General features: G+C 45.4%; 1 pseudogene; it reads left to right on the top strand.

Annotated features, from left to right (window-relative positions):
* Positions 1–18,631, top strand: part of LOC137643803 (delta(3,5)-Delta(2,4)-dienoyl-CoA isomerase, mitochondrial-like) — an 83,680-nt pseudogene that overhangs the window by 56,508 nt on the left and 8,541 nt on the right.

Below are 18,631 nucleotides of genomic sequence, written 5' to 3'. Positions count from 1 at the left end.
AACCTCAACTCTTGCGGCAGCCACCTCCACTCTTGAGGCAAGAACCTCATGCTATGAGGCAAGAGCCTCAACTCTTGAGGAACCTCATGCTATGAGGCAGCCGCCTCAACGCATGCAGCAACCGCATTCTTCACAGCATGAGCCTCTCTCTGCGCAGCTACCTCCTCAACCCTTGAGGCAGACGCAACTCTTGAGGCAGGAACCTCACAGGAGCCTCATGCTATGCGGCATCCTCCTCAAACCATGAGGCAGGAGCCTCATGCTATGCGGCATCCTCCTCAACCCATGAGGCAGGAGCCTCATGCTATGCGACATCCTCCTCTACCCATGAGGCAGCCTCATGCTATGCGGCATCCTCCTCAACCCATGAGGCAGGAGCCTCATGCTATGCGGCATCCTCCTCAACCCATGAGGCAGGAGTCTCATGCTATGAGGAGCCTCATGCTATGCGGCATCCTCCTCAAACCATGAGGCAGGAGCCTCATGCTATGCGGCAACCGCCTCAACCCATGAGGCAGGAGCCTCATACTATGCGGCATCCTCCTCAACGCATGCGGCATAAGCCTCTTCCCTTGCAGCTTGAGCCTCATCCCATGCAGCATGAGCCTCATACCATGCAGCATGAGCCTCATCCCATGCAGCATGACCCTCATCCCATGCAGCATGAGCCTCATCCCATGCAGCATAAGCCGCACGCCATGCAACATGCTCTGCTTACCTTACAGCATGCTCTACATACAGCATGCTCTGCATACAGCATGCTCTGCATACCTTACCGCATGCTCCTCAGTCACACATCTTTGGTTGTTGCCAACTCACAAGACTGTCAAGCAGTTTCATAACGTTCTGGTCTGCTGCTTTTGCACCAGTGAAACCCTCACTGAGAGAACTTAGCTTTTCTCGGATATGGTTCCTGTAGATGAGAAAGTGCTATTCTCCCTCCTTCTGATATTCCCTTGAGGACTCTGTCATTTGGAGAGGAGCCTTAAGCTGCTTAGCCTCCTTTGGACTTTTATTTAAGCATAACATGCTTCCAGGGAGGGTAATGGTTCCGCTTCAGTCGCTAACCCCGTCTGTTGCCACACCTGCTCCCATAGACCTTGAGCTTTGTTGCAAGACATGCAGTACAAGCTTAGTCCTTGTTAGAGGATTTTTTGTTTACGGAGTCAGTGTGTCACTGGGAAGACGTTCAACAACCAGCAGAAGTGACTTATTGTGACGCAGTGCGGCAACCTCAGCAACCCGATAGGAGTTGTCTGTACGACCCAGACAGTCTAGACAGTTTCGGGTTGTCGCTGTACTTCCTCGCTTCCCCATGGTTGACAGTTCACAGACTGTGCAGCAGTACCATGATCTTGTGTCCGGCTCCGTCAGACGACTGGCTTTTAAGAGCTCCCACAAGTCGTCACTGTCTGGAGATTCTCAAATGGACTATGGATCTGACCAAGGAACTGGGCCTCCTGATCAATTTTGAGGAGTCCCAGCTCGTCCCATCCCAGACCATTGTCTACCTGGGTATGGAACTTCAGAGTCGAGCTTTTCGGGCTTTTCCGTCGGCCCCAAGGATCTACCAAGCCCTAGAATGCATCCAGAGCATGCTGAGAAGGAACCGATGCTCAGTCAGGTAGTGGATGAGTCTAACAGGGACACTTTCATCGCTGGCCCTGTTCATCGTGTTAGGGAGACTCCACCTCCGCCCCCTTCAGTATCATCTAGCTGCTCACTGGATAAAGGACATGACGCTAGAGACGGTCTCAGTTCCTGTTTCCGAAGAGAGGAGGTCTACTCTCGCGTGGTGAAAGAACAGCTTTCTTCTCAAGGAAGTCTACCTTTGGCTGTTCAGAAACCCGACCGCCGTCTCTTCTCGGACGCATCAGACACGGGCTGGGGTACGACTTTGGACGGACAGGAATGCTCGGGAACATGGAATCAGGAGCAATGGACACTTCACATCAATTGCAAGGAGTTGTTGGCGGTTCATCTGGCCTTGATAAACTTCAAGTCCCTCCAGCTTAACAAGGTGGTGGAGGTGGACTCTGACAACACCACAGCCTTGGCTTTCATCCCCAAGCAGGGAGGGACTCATTCGTGGAAGTTGTTCTAGATCGCAAGGGACCTCCTCATCTGGTCAAAAGATCGAAAGCTCACGCTGGTAACGAGGTTCATTCAGGGCAATATGAATGTCATGGCAGATCGCCTCAGCCGGAAGGGTCAGGTCATCCCCACAGAGTGGACCCTTCACAAGAATGTTTGCAGCAGACTTTGGGCCCTGTGGGGTCAGCCAACCATAGATCTGTTCGCTACCTCGATAACCTAGAGGCTCCCGTTGTATTGTTCTCCGATTCCAGACCCAGCAGCAGTTCACGTGGATGCTTTTCTGCTGGATTGGTCCCATCTCAACCTGTATGCATTCCCGCCGTTCAAGATTGTCAACAGGGTACTTCAGAAGTTCGCCTCTCGCAAAGGGACACAGCTGACGTTGGTTGGCTCCGCTCTGGCCCGCGAGAGAATGGTTCATAGAGGTACTGCAATGGCTGGTCGACATTCCCAGGACTCTTCCTCTAGGAGTGGACCTTCTACGTCAACCTCACGTAAAGAAGGTACACCCAAACCTCCACGCTCTTCGTCTGACTGCCTTCAGACTTTCGAAAGACTCTCAAGAGCTAGGGGCTTTTCGAAGGAGGCAGCCAGAGCGATTGCCAGAGCAAGGAGAACATCCACTCTCAGAGTCTATCAGTCTAAAGGGGAAGTCTTCCGAAGCTGGTACAAGGCCAATGCAGTTTCCTCAACCAGTACCACTGTAACCCAGATTGCTGACTTCCTGTTACATCTAAGGAACGTAAGATCCCTTTCAGCTCCTACGATCAAGGGTTACAGAAGTATGTTGGCAGCGGTTTTCCGCCACAGAGGCTTGGATCTTTCCACCAACAAAGATCTACAGGACCTCCTTAGGTCTTTTGAGACCTCAAAGGAACGTCGGTTGTCCACTCCAGGCTGGAATCTAGACGTGGTCCCAAGGTTCCTTATGTCATCAAGATTTGAACCTCTCCAATCAGCCTCTTTTAAGGACCTCACATTAAAAACTCTTTTCCTCGTGTGCTTGACAACAGCTAAAAGAGTAAGTGAGATCCACGCCTTCAGCAGGAACATAGTTTTCACATCTGAAACGGCTACATGTTCCTTGCAGCTCGGTTTTTTGCTAAAACGAGCTTCCTTCACGTCCTTGGCCTAAGTCGTTCGAGATCCCAAGCCTGTCCAAATTGGTGGGGAACGAACTGGAGAGAGTACTTTGCCCAGTTAGAGCTCTTAGGTACTATCTAAAAGGTCATAACCTTTACGAGGACAATCAGAAGCCTTATGGTGTGCTATCAAGAAGCCTTCTCTTCCAAGGTCTAAGAACTCAGTTTCTTACTAATTCAGGCTTCTGATTAGGGAAGCACATTCTCATCTGAAGGAAGAAGACCTTGCTTTGCTGAAGGTAAGGACACATGAAGTGAGAGCTGTGGCTACTTCAGTGGCCTTCAAACAGAACCGTTCTCTGCAGAGTGTTATGGATGCAACCTATTGGAGAAGCAAGTCAGTGTTCGCATCATTCTATCTCAAAGATGTCCAGTCTCTTTACGAGTACTGCTACACCCTGGGACCATTCGTAGCAACGAATGCAGTAGTAGGCGGGGGCTCAGCCACTACATTCCCATAATCCCATAACCTTTTTAACCTTTCTCTTGAATACTTTTTATGGGTTGTACGGTCGGCTAAGAAGCCTTCCACATCCTTGTTGATTTGGCGGGTGGTCAATTCTTTCTTGAGAAGCGCCGAGGTTAAAGGTTGTGATGAGGTCCTTTAGTATGGGTTGCAGCCCTTTATACTTCAGCACCTAAGAGTCGTTCAGCATCCTAAGAGGACCGCTACGCTCAGTAAGGAAGACGTACTTAATAAAGGCAGAGTAATGGTTCAAGTCGTCTTCCTTACCAGGTACTTATTTATTTTATGTTATTTTTGAATAACTAATAAAATAAAATACGGGATACTTAGCTTCTTGATTAACATGTACACTGGTTTTCACCCACCACCCTGGGTGTGAATCAGCTACATGATTATCGGGTAAGATTAATATTGAAAAATGTTATTTTCATTAGTAAAATAAATTTTTGAATATACTTACCCGATAATCATGATTTAATTGACCCACCCTTCCTCCCCATAGAGAACCAGTGGACCGAGGAAAAAATTGAGGTGGTGTTGACAAGAAGTACTAGAGTACCTGACCACAGATGGCGCTGTTGTGTACACCCCCACCTGAATAGCGATCGCTGGCGTATCCCGACCGTAGATTTCTGTCGGGCAACAGAGTTGACAGCTACATGATTATCGGGTAAGTATATTCAAAAATTTATTTTACTAATGAAAATAACATATTTATATTTCACACATTTGCTTATACAGGATATACAAACCATAACTAATCCCATTAAGGTTCTGTAAGCAGTGATGTCAAACCCTTTTTTTGTATGAAAACTTTTTCATTTTTCATATTCCTCAACTTACGTATTGATGTTAAATGAAACCTTCCATTTCCCCAGTGCCACAAGCCTGTGATAGCTGCCGTTCACAATGCGTGTGTTGGAGGTGGGGTGGACCTCTTCTGCTCGGTTGATATACGTTACTGCACGTCGGATGCCTGGTTCCAAGTAAAGGAGGTTGATATTGGTGAGGAATTCTCTCTCTCTCTCTCTCTCTCTCTCTCTCTCTCTCTCTCTCTTACAGATATATGGGTGTTCCATCCATCTTGTTTTTACTTTTGAATACAAAACAAACATTTCACAATTCAATTTCTGACTTCCAGCATTATGGAATACTGCCTCATGATCAGTTGTTGTTTGTTTTGTTTTACTTTGTTACAACACAAAGACAAACTATCGTCCTTCTCTTTAGGAAAAGGGATAAAAAGGAAGCTGGAACACTTCACCCAGGTGTAAACAACCATCAAGGAGGCAGCTCGCTGTAACCCCACATGATTCCACCCATCAGAGAGGACAAGTGTGCTGGTTTTTTTTTTTTTTTTTTTTTGCCTTCCCCTCTACTCGTCAGGCGGACATGTCCGTAGGTGCCGCCCCATACTTGCAGCGCCTTCATGAGTAGCGTAGAAGTAGATCCTCACAGGCTGTGTTGGTCCTGCAGAGGCCACGTATGCTCCGAGGCCTCTCCGTGCAGCAAGTGTAAGGAGTAGCCATCCTCCTTGTGGGTGTTGTTTGGCAGTAGGAAGAAAGAGAAGTCCAAGAGCGATTCTTCCCCTTCAGGGTCAACCTCAAAGTTGAAGAAGTCCAGGGTGCCCTTTTCAGCCTCCAGAACTCCCTACTCGAGTAAGAGTGATGGTCATTTAAGCCTTGGACAAACAGGTCATGTCGTTTTCCCTTGCCAAACGGCAGCACCTCCTCCTCAGGGGCACTCACCATCTCTCTCTTTACACAGCTGATGCCTCATGAGTGCTGTGGTGATCTCTGGGGGAGTCTAGACTCCCTTCCAGAGAAGATCTAGCAGTTCCAGGAGGTGAAATATCCCCTGTAGGTCATTGCCCTGGTGATGTCTTCTCCTCAGCAGCTGGCGCTCTCGCATGACCGGCCCATCCCGAGCCTTCTCTTTACCCTCCTGCTTGTCATGAGGTCTCTACTTCAGCTGTAGATTGGCACCGTACGAGGTCTTCCTCATTGTACCTTTGTTGCTCTTTGGAGCCCTACCATTGTTCCCTCTCCTTGGGTGGTGTCATAGCCTCTGTACCTTGGTCCTCTACTATCTTGGGGTAGAGATCTCTTTACGTGAGGTGTCTCAGGCACACTATTCTATCTTATCACTAATTTTTCTTATTTTTTGAATATTTTATAGTTGAAATATGAAAGATCTATTTTAATGTTGTTGTTCTTAAAATATTTAACTTTGATTGTTCATTACTTCTCCTGAAGTTTATTTATTGATTTCCTTCTTTCCTTTCCTCACTGGGCTTATAGCTTCTTGCTCTTCCAACTAGGGTTGTAGCTTGGCTTGTAATAATAATAAGGATTAGTCTCCTGTAGTAAAGGACTTGAGTTTATATAGTTAGGAAAAATCTAAATCATCTTATAAATTTTTCATGTTTATCTTATTTAAGGACCATCACTGTTGCTCTTTCTCTCTCCTCCTCTTCTTTTCTAATCCTCTTATCCATCATTGTATCCAGACCATTTCAATTTTCAAGAGTCCTTCTGCAGAATAGTAATAAGCTAACATCTGTGAATAACCTCAACTCACAAACTTAATAGGTTCTAAATTTGTTTACATTTTGTCCTGTGGTAGACTTCACCTAACTCACATTCTTAGGATTTTCAGATGTAAAAGTCAACAAATAATTCGGTTTCATATTGCAAATGTCCTCTTGCTTACTGTATTAAGTTATCTAATATTGTTTTATTATAGTCTATCATTATGAACATGTGATACAATATCTAATTTTTATGGTTTCAATTGGTTGTTTGTTTGCATCAACGAATGTTTGTAAGTTAAAGACCTTCTGCCTCAAAGGTATTCTACAGCTAGCTCCCTTCTTCCAGGAATGGCCGCCGACGTGGGTACTTTGCAACGTCTTCCAAAGATCATCAGCAACGAGAGTTTGGTTCGGGAGTTGGCCTTCTCTGCTAGAAAGATATTTGCCAGCTAGGCAGAAAAGTGTGGCCTGGTGTCCCGCATATTCGACAACAAAGAGAGGTTTGTCCGTGGCTCCTTGGCATATCTGACAGCCTACCACTGAATTATTAAGTCATTTAATTACAGAATGAATGTAATTGAGGAACCCTGTGTGCAACTGCACCCTCACAAGCTGAAGGCTTTACCTTCCCCGCTTGCCAGTAGCAAAATGTCATATTAATTTGTTCTCTCTGTTGGGAAGGTGCTGAAACTACTGTACAATATAGTGGCTCTGATTCCTTAGCTTATCATATGATCTGGAGTTGAATGGATAAAGCTTTGACTGGCTACTTTAGTTTTCTCAAAGTTTTTCATTTTCAGTTCATTCTCCAGTTTATTTGATACTTATTAAACGTAGCTTTGTTCCTCTGCGACATACAAACCCTCGTCCTTTAATTAGGGAGATTGTTTCGGTGCAAGTTGGAATCGGTCATTGAAGTTGGGTCTATCCAACTGGCCAGGTGGTGGGCTGGGAAGTTGCTCTCCTTCTCCAGTTAAAGAAGACTCACTTTAGCTTCAGCCGCTGTTGTGTCCAAATGTAAAAAACATCTTCCAAAACTTCTAATCCTTTCTCTTTGTAGTATGATGGATGAAAACGAAATGGAAGCAGGGACTTAGTGTTTGGCAAGGGAAGGATAGACGCTGCAACTGCTTCGTGTCGAAGCCGGTTGTAGATCTTCACTCCCTCTTTGCCTTTTGTAGCAGGCATGCCGTTCACAGGCATCCCCGTGTTCTGAATGTCGATTGGAAAAGTATTATAAAGGTAGCATTTTAAGAAATATCTCAAATCCTTATGAAAATGATATTACCTGTTGCCAAGTTCTAAGGGTTGAGTCAAGAGTCCAATGACACTTGGCTATTGACCAAGGTTTATAGTCATCGTAATATCTTTTTCTCCACATAATTATGTGAAAAACATTTCTTCAAGCTTCAGATCAGAGCATAAAACCTGTGTTGGGATCCAAGATGATGGACTCTGGTCTTAAGCATTGTTGGTCATGCCAATATCAATTTGAATTTTTTCACAGAAAGTGTGATCACTTTTCTAGTGGTAATGCAAAGGAACGTTAACTGGGTTTTACTCTCAAGTCAAATCCAATAACCAGGATCTCTGTGTTTCTTTGTCACTTTCTGAGCACTTCAAGATCTGGAAAAACCATTTCATTTCAGGTCAACTGTTTTACAGTACCTTTAAGGGAATTAATTTTGAAGGGGAAAGTGCCAAGCCACAAACCATCGAGGGAAAATACCAGAGCAGATGGAGCCATTTTCATTTGATAATCCTTCAAAAGTTGCAGTTTCAAAGTTGATGAATATTAATGCTAAAGCTAACTGGATTTCTGGTACATTATTGCTTTTATTTATAAATTGGAGTATAACGGTAAATTACACTATCTTTCATTAACTTCAGCGTGTGAATTTTTCCTATTATCTATCAGTTTGTCAATCCCCACGCCAGACCACTTAGGAGTCCCTCTGATTCGTTTTGTGTTCCACAGGAATGGAATGCCTTCTGGAATTCCATAGAAATAGCTTCAGAGAAATCTCCCTATGACTAGCACAACACCCTGGGCATAAAATGGTAAACTTTCACACCATTGCAGTTTGTAGTATTGTGTTACAGAAGAAAAAATTACATTGGGATGATAGGATGATAAAAGGAAATGAATATGTACAGTACATGAAATGAAAATTAATTTGTCATCATAGACTTTACAAAGTTTTTTCCAGTCAAATACAGGAAATACAATCAACATACAGTACTCATGTACCTAATCACTGGACCTTCAGACTCAATTCTCTATTCTAAACGTGACAGAGTACATCAAATAGTTCCTCTAACAGTCTTTTCCTCACGTGACCTGCCCTTTATCTCAGCCTTCAAGTATCGGTTCCAAAAAATTAATATACCAAAAAAAAAAAAAGATTTTTCAATATTAAACTTAGCCGGTGATCATATAAGCTGTCAGCTCTGCTGCCCGACAGAAAAACCTAAGGACAAAATACGCCAGCGATCGCTATACAGGTAGGGGGTGTACATCAACAGCGCCATCTGTCGAGCAGGTACTCAAGTACTCCAAGTAAACACAGAACCAATTTTCTCTGTCGTGCCACCGGCAAGACCTACTAAATACGCTGTTGCTTACTGGATTGATTTTCACAGTTTTTGGTGAAGTACTCATTTCTAGTTATTAGCTTTCGCTTTGCAGAGGTTATCTTCAATACTTCCTTGCATTCTTTGATTGAATTTTGGATTATTTGTTGACGACTTGGATAGATTTTGAATTCCCCCTTTGACTAATTCAAGATGTCTGACCTTTCTCAAGTCCCCAAATACAGGAAGTGTAGTGCTAGGGACTGTTCAAGGTGTCTTCCGAAGGCCTCTATCGATCCGCACACCATTTGTTCCAATTGTCGGGGTAAAACCTGTCAATTGGAAGATCGATGTGAGGAATGCGTTGGGCTTTCGGAATTTGATTTTCTCGAATTCCTGAAATATTCACGTAGGCTAGAGAGAGATAGAGTCAGGAGGAGTTCGTCTCGCTCAGTTGATTTTTCCTCTCCCCATGCCCCACAACCTATTCCTTCCCCTGTAGTGGTTACTCCTGATCCCCCTTCTAGCACTCAACAACCTTCGATGGCAGATATGATGCGTGCCATCCAGGCTCTGGGTGAGAGAGTCGAGTCATTGGCGAGTGACCGTAACCAACTCATGGCAGACGTCAGGGAGTTGAAGGGTAAGAGTGCAGTGGGTAGTGAAGTGAGTGGTAGTGCTGTGAAAAGTGTTAGTGTTGCGCATGAGGGTGCGTCTGTTCGTGCCTGTCGTCCTCCCAGTCCGGGACCTCTTGCAAGCTCCCAAGCCCAGGGGAGAAGCAATGTCGTACGACCAAAGGGTTCGACAGGCTTTAATCAGCGGACAGACGTTCCCTCCGTGGTTTCGGACGTATCTTGCCAAGATCGCCCCACCCACAAGAAGACGAGAGAGCCCGTTCATTCCTCGTCTGCGGAAGAGGTTTCACGCCAGAAACGATGGACCAAGGTCTCACGGCCTCTCAAACGCAAGGTCCCTTCCGCGCAAGTCCAACGGCCCAGTTGTAGCCACTGGGTCAGTTCGGACTCGCTGCAGTCTTCCGATGACTGCACACCTCCTAAGAGAGGCAAAGTGGTACCGCAACAGGCAGTAACACCGTCTGTTGCCGCACCTGCTGCTGTAGACCCTAAGTGGTCTTTGCTACAGTCTATGCAGACACAGTTAGCATCTTTTATGCAGGAGTTTCGTGCGGAGAAGGTTGACGCTGCACCCGTTAGCCTACAACCAACCACGGTTGTGCGTCCAGTAGACGCTGAGGCTACCTTCTCCTGCACTCCAGCTGTGAGAGTCCCGCCACCCATGCGCAGTGTACCCTGCCAGCCGCATGTTGACGTTCACCGACGCACGGAACCCTCCGTTGACGTTCGCGAGTTACCACAACAACAGGAGGGTGGAGTTAAGTTGCTTTGTTTTGACGCTGTGCGTCAACCTCCGCAACCCACTGTGGTTACCGCTACTCGCCCGCAGCAGACTAGACAGTCAGGAGTAGACGCTTTGCGTCCCCGCACAGCTATGGTTGTTGCCAGCTCACAAACTGACCAACAGTTCCATGACGTTGCGTCCAGTGCAGTCACGCATGCACCCCTGCTGCCGGACTCAGCCGACCAGCTTATTCCTACTCCTTTGCCGCTTCCTCCTCAACATTCAGACGATGGACTCTCTGATGATGACGACGCTGCACATCTTGACGACCCGCACACGGACATCGACGAACCCAAGACCACGCCTCCCTCCTTGGACTTTAGGAAAGTGCTTGCACTGTTCAAGGATTTGTATCCTGATCAGTTTGTGTCTGCAGCACCACGCTCTCCTCCCTCTGAGTTCGCTTTAGGCACGCAGTCATCCGCACCTGCCTTTACGAAGCTCGTCCTCGCCCGCTCGTCCAAGAGAGCTTTAAGAGTGCTGGGAGATTGGTTGCAGTCCAAAAAGCAACTTGGGAAGACAGCTTTCATGTTTCCCCCTGCCAAGCTTGCTTCCAGATCTAGCGTCTGGTATGCCACGGGAGAAGTTCTCGGCTTGGGAGTTCCTGCCTCTGCCCAGGGCGACTTCTCAAGTCTTGTAGACTCTCCCCGCAGGCTGGCCATGAGACGCTCCAAGATTTGTTGGACTCCTTCGGATTTAGACCATCTGATGAAAGGAGTCTTCAGAGCGTTCGAAGTTTTTAACTTTTTGGACTGGTGTTTGGGAGCGTTGAGCAGGAAGACCTCCCCTTCTGACAAGGAAACTTCCATGCTCATAATGTCCTGCATGGACAAAGCCATACGGGACGGTTCTAGTGAGCTTGCGGCTTCTTTCGTTTCCGGGGTCCTCAAGAAACGGGAACACCTTTGCTCCTTCTTGTCAGCTGGAGTAACCCCATGTCAAAGATCGGAGCTTATGTTTGCTCCTCTCTCGAAGTGCCTCTTCCCTGAGGAGTTGATCAAGGAGATTGCTGCCTCCTTGATTCAAAAAGACACACATGACCTGGTTGCGTCATCCGCACGCAAAGCCACCCCTTTGCCCTCCGTGCCTAGACCCAGGATGGATACTCCAGCGTCAAGGTTCATTCCGCTCTTTCGTGGCAGAGCCTCCAGCAGAGGAGGTGCTCGTGCCGAAGGTCAACGTGGGAGCAAGAAGAAAGGTTCCAAGTCCTTTAGAGGCAGAGTCTGACTGCCACCTTCTTCAGACAGCAGTGGGAGCCAGGCTCAAGAACTACTGGCAGGCCTGGGAGAACAGGGGCGCAGATGCACAATCTGTGAAGTTACTCAGAGAGGGGTACAAGATTCCATTCTTGCGCAAGCCCCCTCTAGCAACAACTCCCATCGACCTCTCTCCCAGGTACAGAGAGGAGGACAAGAGACTAGCTTTGCAGCAAGAGGTGTCTCTCTTACTACAAAAGGGAGCGGTAGTCAAAGTCCGGGACCATCAATCCCCGGGCTTTTACAACCGTCTCTTCTTAGTCGTGAAGAAGACAGGAGGGTGGAGACCGGTGCTAGACGTCAGTGCTCTGAATGTCTTTGTCACAAAGCAGACGTTCGCCATGGAGACGACAAAGTCGGTTCTAGCATCGGTCAGGAAGGAAGACTGGATGGTCTCTTTAGACCTCAAGGACGCTTACTTTCACGTCCCCATCCACCCAGATTCCCAACCTTTTCTAAGGTTCGTTTACGGGAAGGTTGTATACCAATTTCAAGCCCTGTGTTTTGGCCTAAGCACGGCGCCTCTTGTTTTTACGAAACTGATGAGGAATATTGCCAAATTCCTGCATTTAGCAGACATCAGAGCCTCCCTCTATTTGGACGACTGGCTTCTAAGAGCTTCGTCAAGTCGTCGCTGTCTGGAGAATCTAAAGTGGACTCTGGATCTGACCAAGGAATTGGGTCTCCTGGTCAATATGGAAAAGTCCCAACTCGTCCCATCCCAAACTATAGTGTACCTAGGAATGGAGATTCAGAGTCAAGCTTTTCGGGCTTTTCCGTCGGCCCTCAGAATCAGTCAAGCCCAAGAATGCATCCAGAACATGCTAAAGAAGGACCGATGTTCAGTCAGACAGTGGATGAGTCTTATAGGGACGCTTTCATCACTGGACCAGTTCATTGCGTTAGGGAGACTGCACCTCCGACCCCTTCAATTTCACCTAGCTGTTCACTGGAGAAAGGACAAGACGCTAGAAGCGGTCTCGATCCCTATTTTCGAGAAGATGAAGTCTTCACTGACTTGGTGGAAGGACAACATTCACCTCAGAGAGGGTCTGCCCCTGGCTGTTCAGACCCCCAACCACGTTCTCTTCTCGGACGCATCGGACACGGGCTGGGGTGCGAGATTAGACGGTCGGGAATGCTCGGGCACGTGGAACGCGGATCAAAGAACGTTACATATCAACTGCAAGGAGCTACTGGCAGTTCATCTGGCCTTGAGAAGCTTCAAGTCCCTCCTTCTAGGCAAGGTGGTGGAGGTGAACTCCGACAACACCACAGCCTTGGCGTACATCTCCAAGCAAGGAGGGACTCATTCGATGACGTTGTACGAGATCGCAAGGGACCTCCTCACCTGGTCAAGAGATCTAAACCTGTCTCTAGTAACGAGGTTCATTCAAGGCAACATGAATGTCATGGCAGACCGCCTCAGCCGGAAGGGTCAAATTATCCCAACAGAATGGACCCTTCACAAGAATGTATGCAAGAGACTATGGGCCTTGTGGGGCCAACCTACCATAGATCTATTTGCAACCTCGATGACCAAGAGGCTCCCAATTTATTGCTCGCCGATCCCGGACCCAGCAGCAGTTCATATAGATGCCTTTCTTCTGGATTGGTCCCATCTAGACCTTTATGCATTCCCCCCGTTCAAGATTGTCAACAGAGTACTGCAGAAGTTCGCCTCTCACGAAGGGACAAGGTTGACGTTGGTTGCTCCCCTCTGGCCCGCGAGAGAATGGTTCACCGAGGTACTGCAATGGCTAGTGGACGTTCCCAGAACACTTCCTCTAAGAGTGGACCTTCTGCGTCAGCCACACGTAAAGAAGGTACACCCAAGCCTCCACGCTCTTCGTCTGACTGCCTTCAGACTATCGAAAGACTCTCGAGAGCTAGAGGCTTTTCGAAGGAGGCAGCCAGAGCGATTGCTAGAGCAAGGAGGACATCCACTCTTAAAGTCTACCAGTCGAAGTGGGAAGTCTTCCAAAGCTGGTGCAAGTCGGTATCAGTATCCTCAACCAGTACCTCTGTAACTCAGATAGCTGACTTCCTTTTATACCTAAGGAAGGAAAGATCTCTTTCAGCTCCCACGATCAGGGGTTACAGAAGCATGTTGGCAGCAGTCTTCCGTCACAGAGGCTTAGATCTTTCCAACAACAAAGATCTTCAGGACCTCCTTAAGTCTTTTGAGACCTCGAAGGAGCGTTGTTTGGCTACACCAGGTTGGAATTTAGACGTGGTACTAAGATTCCTTATGTCAGAAAGGTTCGAGCCACTACAATCAGCCTCCTTTAAAGATCTCACTTTGAAGACTCTTTTCCTCGTCTGCTTAGCAACAGCTAAAAGAGTCAGTGAGATACACGCCTTCAGCAGGAACATCGGATTTTCATCTGAAATGGCTACATGTTCCTTACAGCTTGGTTTTCTAGCCAAAAACGAACTTCCTTCTCGTCCTTGGCCTAAATCGTTCGATATTCCAAGCCTTTCTAATTTGGTCGGAAATGAACGAGAAAGAGTCTTATGCCCTGTTAGAGCTCTTAAGTACTATTTGAGACGAACTAAACCTTTACGAGGACAGTCAGAAGCTTTATGGTGCGCTATTAAGAAACCTTCTTTACCTATGTCGAAGAATGCAGTTTCCTATTATATCAGACTTTTGATTCGAGAAGCTCATTCCCATCTGAATGAGGAAGACCATGCTTTGCTGAAGGTAAGGACACATGAAGTTAGAGCTGTCGCAACTTCAGTAGCCTTCAAACAAAACAGATCTCTGCAGAGTATAATGGACGCAACCTATTGGAGAAGCAAGTCAGTGTTCGCGTCATTTTATCTTAAAGATGTCCAGTCTCTTTACGAGAACTGCTACACCCTGGGACCATTCGTAGCAGCGAGTGCAGTAGTGGGTGAGGGCTCAACCACTACATTCCCCTAATCCCATAACCTTTTTAATCTTTCTCTTGAAATGTTTTTTATTGTTGTTTTTGGGTTGTCCGGAAGGCTAAGAAGCCTTTCGCATCCTGGTTGATTTGGCGGGTGGTCAAATTCTTTTCTTGAGAAGCGCCTAGATTAGAGGTTTTGATGAGGTCCTTTAGTATGGGTTGCAACCCTTCATACTTCAGCTCCTAGGAGTCGCTCAGCATCCTATGAGGATCGCGAGGCTCAGTAAGGAAGACGTACTTAAAAAGGCAGAGTAATTGTTCAAGTCGACTTCCTTACCAGGTACTTATTTATTTTATGTTTGTTATTTTGAATAACTGCTAAAATGAAATACAAAATACTTAGCTCTTAAATGTAAACATATAATGCTGGTCTCTACCCACCCCCCTGGGTGTGAATCAGCTTATATGATCACCGGCTAAGTTTAATATTGAAAAATGTTATTTTCATTAGTAAAATAAATTTTTGAATATACTTACCCGGTGATCATATATTAAAGGACCCTCCCTTCCTCCCCAATAGAGACCCAGTGGACCGAGGAGAAAATTGGTTCTGTGTTTACTTGGAGTACTTGAGTACCTGCTCGACAGATGGCGCTGTTGATGTACACCCCCTACCTGTATAGCGATCGCTGGCGTATTTTGTCCTTAGGTTTTTCTGTCGGGCAGCAGAGCTGACAGCTTATATGATCACTGGGTAAGTATATTCAAAAATTTATTTTACTAATGAAAATAACATTTTAAAATAAAAAAAACTTCTGTACTTATAGATTTTATATGCTTCTTCCGAGTCTCAAAATTCTGTCTCTGAACACGATGGAATTCAGTGATTTGCTGGTGAGCAGTATCGATCTTTCTCGGCAATAGAAATAAGCTAAGACGGCTACTCTCCAGATTAAGACTGGGTGACTTTAACTGGTTGATAACCTCGCAGAGAAACTTGTACTTGCAAGTTAACTATGATCTCTGATGTCGACTCGGAAGAAAAGGATTAAAGCCCTGAGAAGTCAGAAGTTGGTTTAGGAGGTAGCTCTGTTCGAGAAGACCCAAAAGGAGCTGTCATGACCATATTAGGTAAACCAGACTGCTCCACTTCAACCTGAAGATCTGACCTGTGTTTCAGGCTTCCATTGGAATGCTGGAAAGGGTCAGAATTCTAAGGAAGCTCAGGAGTGGAAGACAATTCCTTATCCGCAGATTCATTCTGATTTAAAGTGAGATGAGTTCTCCACTCTAAGGCGAGGTTGTAGTAGAGGCAAGTAAAAAACTGAACCTTTGGATGTAGTCCAAGGGAGACTAAATTCACATGAAACGGAACTCTTGGGCAACCGTCGATCCTCAAAATAAGGCTGTAAAAAACTGGGGAAGCCATAATCTGGATGAGTGGACACTGCTATGTCAGAAAGAGGGCTTTCTACACTAGTAGGTCTAGATAAGTCTGCTGGAAATCTTGGAACCATTAGAAGGTTGTTCCAACAGCAAAATACTGGATGCTTCCCAAAATTCCAAACTTGCTTGGTAGGAAAAACATCTTCCTCCTGGAAAGAGGAGGTTAAGAAACAAGGTGCTGGAACTTCTGGCTTAGGAAAGTGAACCACCAATTTAGGAGTCCACATTTTGGTGTGTCACCCATTTCAGTGGAACTGATCTCCCACAGTTGGAGGACCATAAAATCCTGAACTATTTCCAGCTTTAATATAGGGGTTTCATTAAAATCTTCAGGTGGATATAAACAAGCATTCAATGTCCTCTTTCACTCATAAGTCTTAACTGATTTGAGGATGGGCTTGGGCTTAGTAAGACTTCTTGTAGGACTATAACTTTTCCTATGCCTATGGGATTTGTTAGGATCTTGAGTCAAAAGATATGATGCAACTACAGCAGCCACACCAAACTGGTTACCATGACAAATGGAGTCAGAACTATCCGAGATATCAGACGGAGTTGGGCTAGTGTCAACAATCCCTCAACTATCCGGAGTCTCTGTTGCCGGATACAAGAGAAAGGGCCTCCAGAGATAGAGATAGTGTTCTTGGCCCATTACTTTTCATACTACATACACATGACATGTGGTTTGGCCTAGAAAATAAGCTTGTTGCATATGCAGATGATGCTACTCTCTTTGCATCAATTCCATCCCCTGAATGTAGACCTGGGGTTGGTGAATCCCTTAATAGAGATTTAGCTAAAATTAGTGCATGGTGCAAGTTATGGGGTATGAAGTTGAATCCTAACAAAACTCAAAGTATGATTGTAAGTAGGTCAAGGACGGTGGCTCCTCAACATCCGGATCTCAGTATTGATGATGTTTCTTTAAATTTGTATGACTCTTTCAAAATTTTAGGTGTGATTCTTGACAGCAAATTTACTTTTGAGAAACATATAAGGTCTGTGTCTTCTTCAATTGCACAAAAAATTGGCTTATTGAGAAAGTCTTTTAAGATATTTGGTGATCAATCTATTCTGAAGAAGTGTTTTAATTCTTTTATTCTACCTTGTTTTGAGTATTGTTCTCCTGTCTGGTCTTCAGCTGCTGATTCTCATCTTAATTTGTTGGACAGAAACTTACGGTCTATTAAATTTCTTATTCCTGATCTAGATATTAATCTCTGGCACCGTCGTTCAATTAGTTCCTTATGCATGTTGCATAAGATTTTTCATAACTCTGACCATCCTTTACATTCAGATCTCCCTGGACAATTCTATCCTGTTCGTAATACTAGGCTGGCAGTTAATTCTAATAGCCAGGCCTTTTCCATCATAAGACTCAATACTACGCAGTACTCTAGAAGTTTTATTCCAGCTGTTACCAAGTTGTGGAATGATCTTCCCAATCGGGTTGTTGAATCAGTAGAACTTCAAAAGTTCAAAGTTGGAGCAAATGCTTTTTTGTTGACCAGGCGGACATGAGTCTTTTTTTATAGTTTATTTATGACATATTTGTTTTTGACGTTGTTAATAGTTTAAATATGACATATCTGTTATGACGTTGTTACTTTTTTTAGAATGATTTACTGTTAATTTGTTCTCTTCAGTTATTTATTTCCTTATTTCCTTTCCTCACTGGGCTATTTTTCCCTATTGGAGCCCCTGGGCTTATAGCATCTTGCTTTTCCAATTAGGGTTGTAGCTTGGATAGTAATAATAATAATAATAATAATAATAATCTCTAACCATGCTTTTAGTGATATGGGGAGCCCTTACTAGTTCACCATCGGTCAGTTCCTTATGCTCATAGGTGATCTTATTCTCTTGTAGCTTAGTAACACGGAATACCATCTCAAACCTAGGGGTGATCTTATTCTTCAGAAGGTGTCTCAACAAGTGCACCTTCTGAAGAATCTGAGGAACCCTCCTTAAACGGTTTGTACCAAGGATGTCCTTCAGCCCATGGCTCTCTCGTTGCTGCTGAAAGCAATTTGATGCTATCAACATTGTGAGCAGCCTTCAGTATGTTCTCAGCTGGAGTACAGCCAATCTTAGATTGATGGGAATGGTTGTAGCTGAGAATGGCTCTGGATAAATACCAGTCCCATTTACGAGATTCCCCAGAAATCACCCTCAGTAACTTGACAACAGTACGATTTAGTCATTCCACTGTTCCATTACTAGAGGCTTTATATGGAGTTGATTTCACTTGTACAACATTGTACTGCTCCAACAACTAAATAAATTCTTGGGAAATAAACTCAGGGCTGTTGTCAGTCAATATCTGGACTGGAACATGCAAAATAACCAGAAAAACTCAATCTTCATGTGCTTGGCATATCATGCTGCTCCTCATATTCCCTTATGGGTACTACCGTCACAGTGGTCGACTACCATCAGACACCCAATAAAACCAGTACTAGTTGGGAGACTCACAAGGTCCATAGTGACCAATTCAAAAAGAGAAGAGGTCACTATTTTCAAAGTTGGCGGCGGCAACAACCTTCCGCGAGATCTTAAAATTCTGACATTTTCAACACGTTCAGTACATATCCCTGATTACACTAATCGAGGATTTGTGCCAAACGCGTTGACGGAGCATTGCAATCATTTTACCTAGTGAGCATTTTGCAGGTGTGTCTGCAACCAGGTCTATCAGGAAATTGAAGTTGACTCCAGGTACTGCTGAGCTATTTGGGCTCTTGTTTCACTAGCAGACCCTGGTGCACCTCCAGGTCAGACCAACATCTATATATGGCAGATAATGAGCGTGGAACCTGAGA

This window comes from Palaemon carinicauda, chromosome 7 (assembly GCF_036898095.1).
Source record: "Palaemon carinicauda isolate YSFRI2023 chromosome 7, ASM3689809v2, whole genome shotgun sequence".
NCBI lineage: Eukaryota > Metazoa > Arthropoda > Malacostraca > Decapoda > Palaemonidae > Palaemon > Palaemon carinicauda.
The sequence above is the reverse complement of the archived record's forward strand: the minus strand, read 5'-3'. Positions and strand labels throughout refer to the sequence as shown.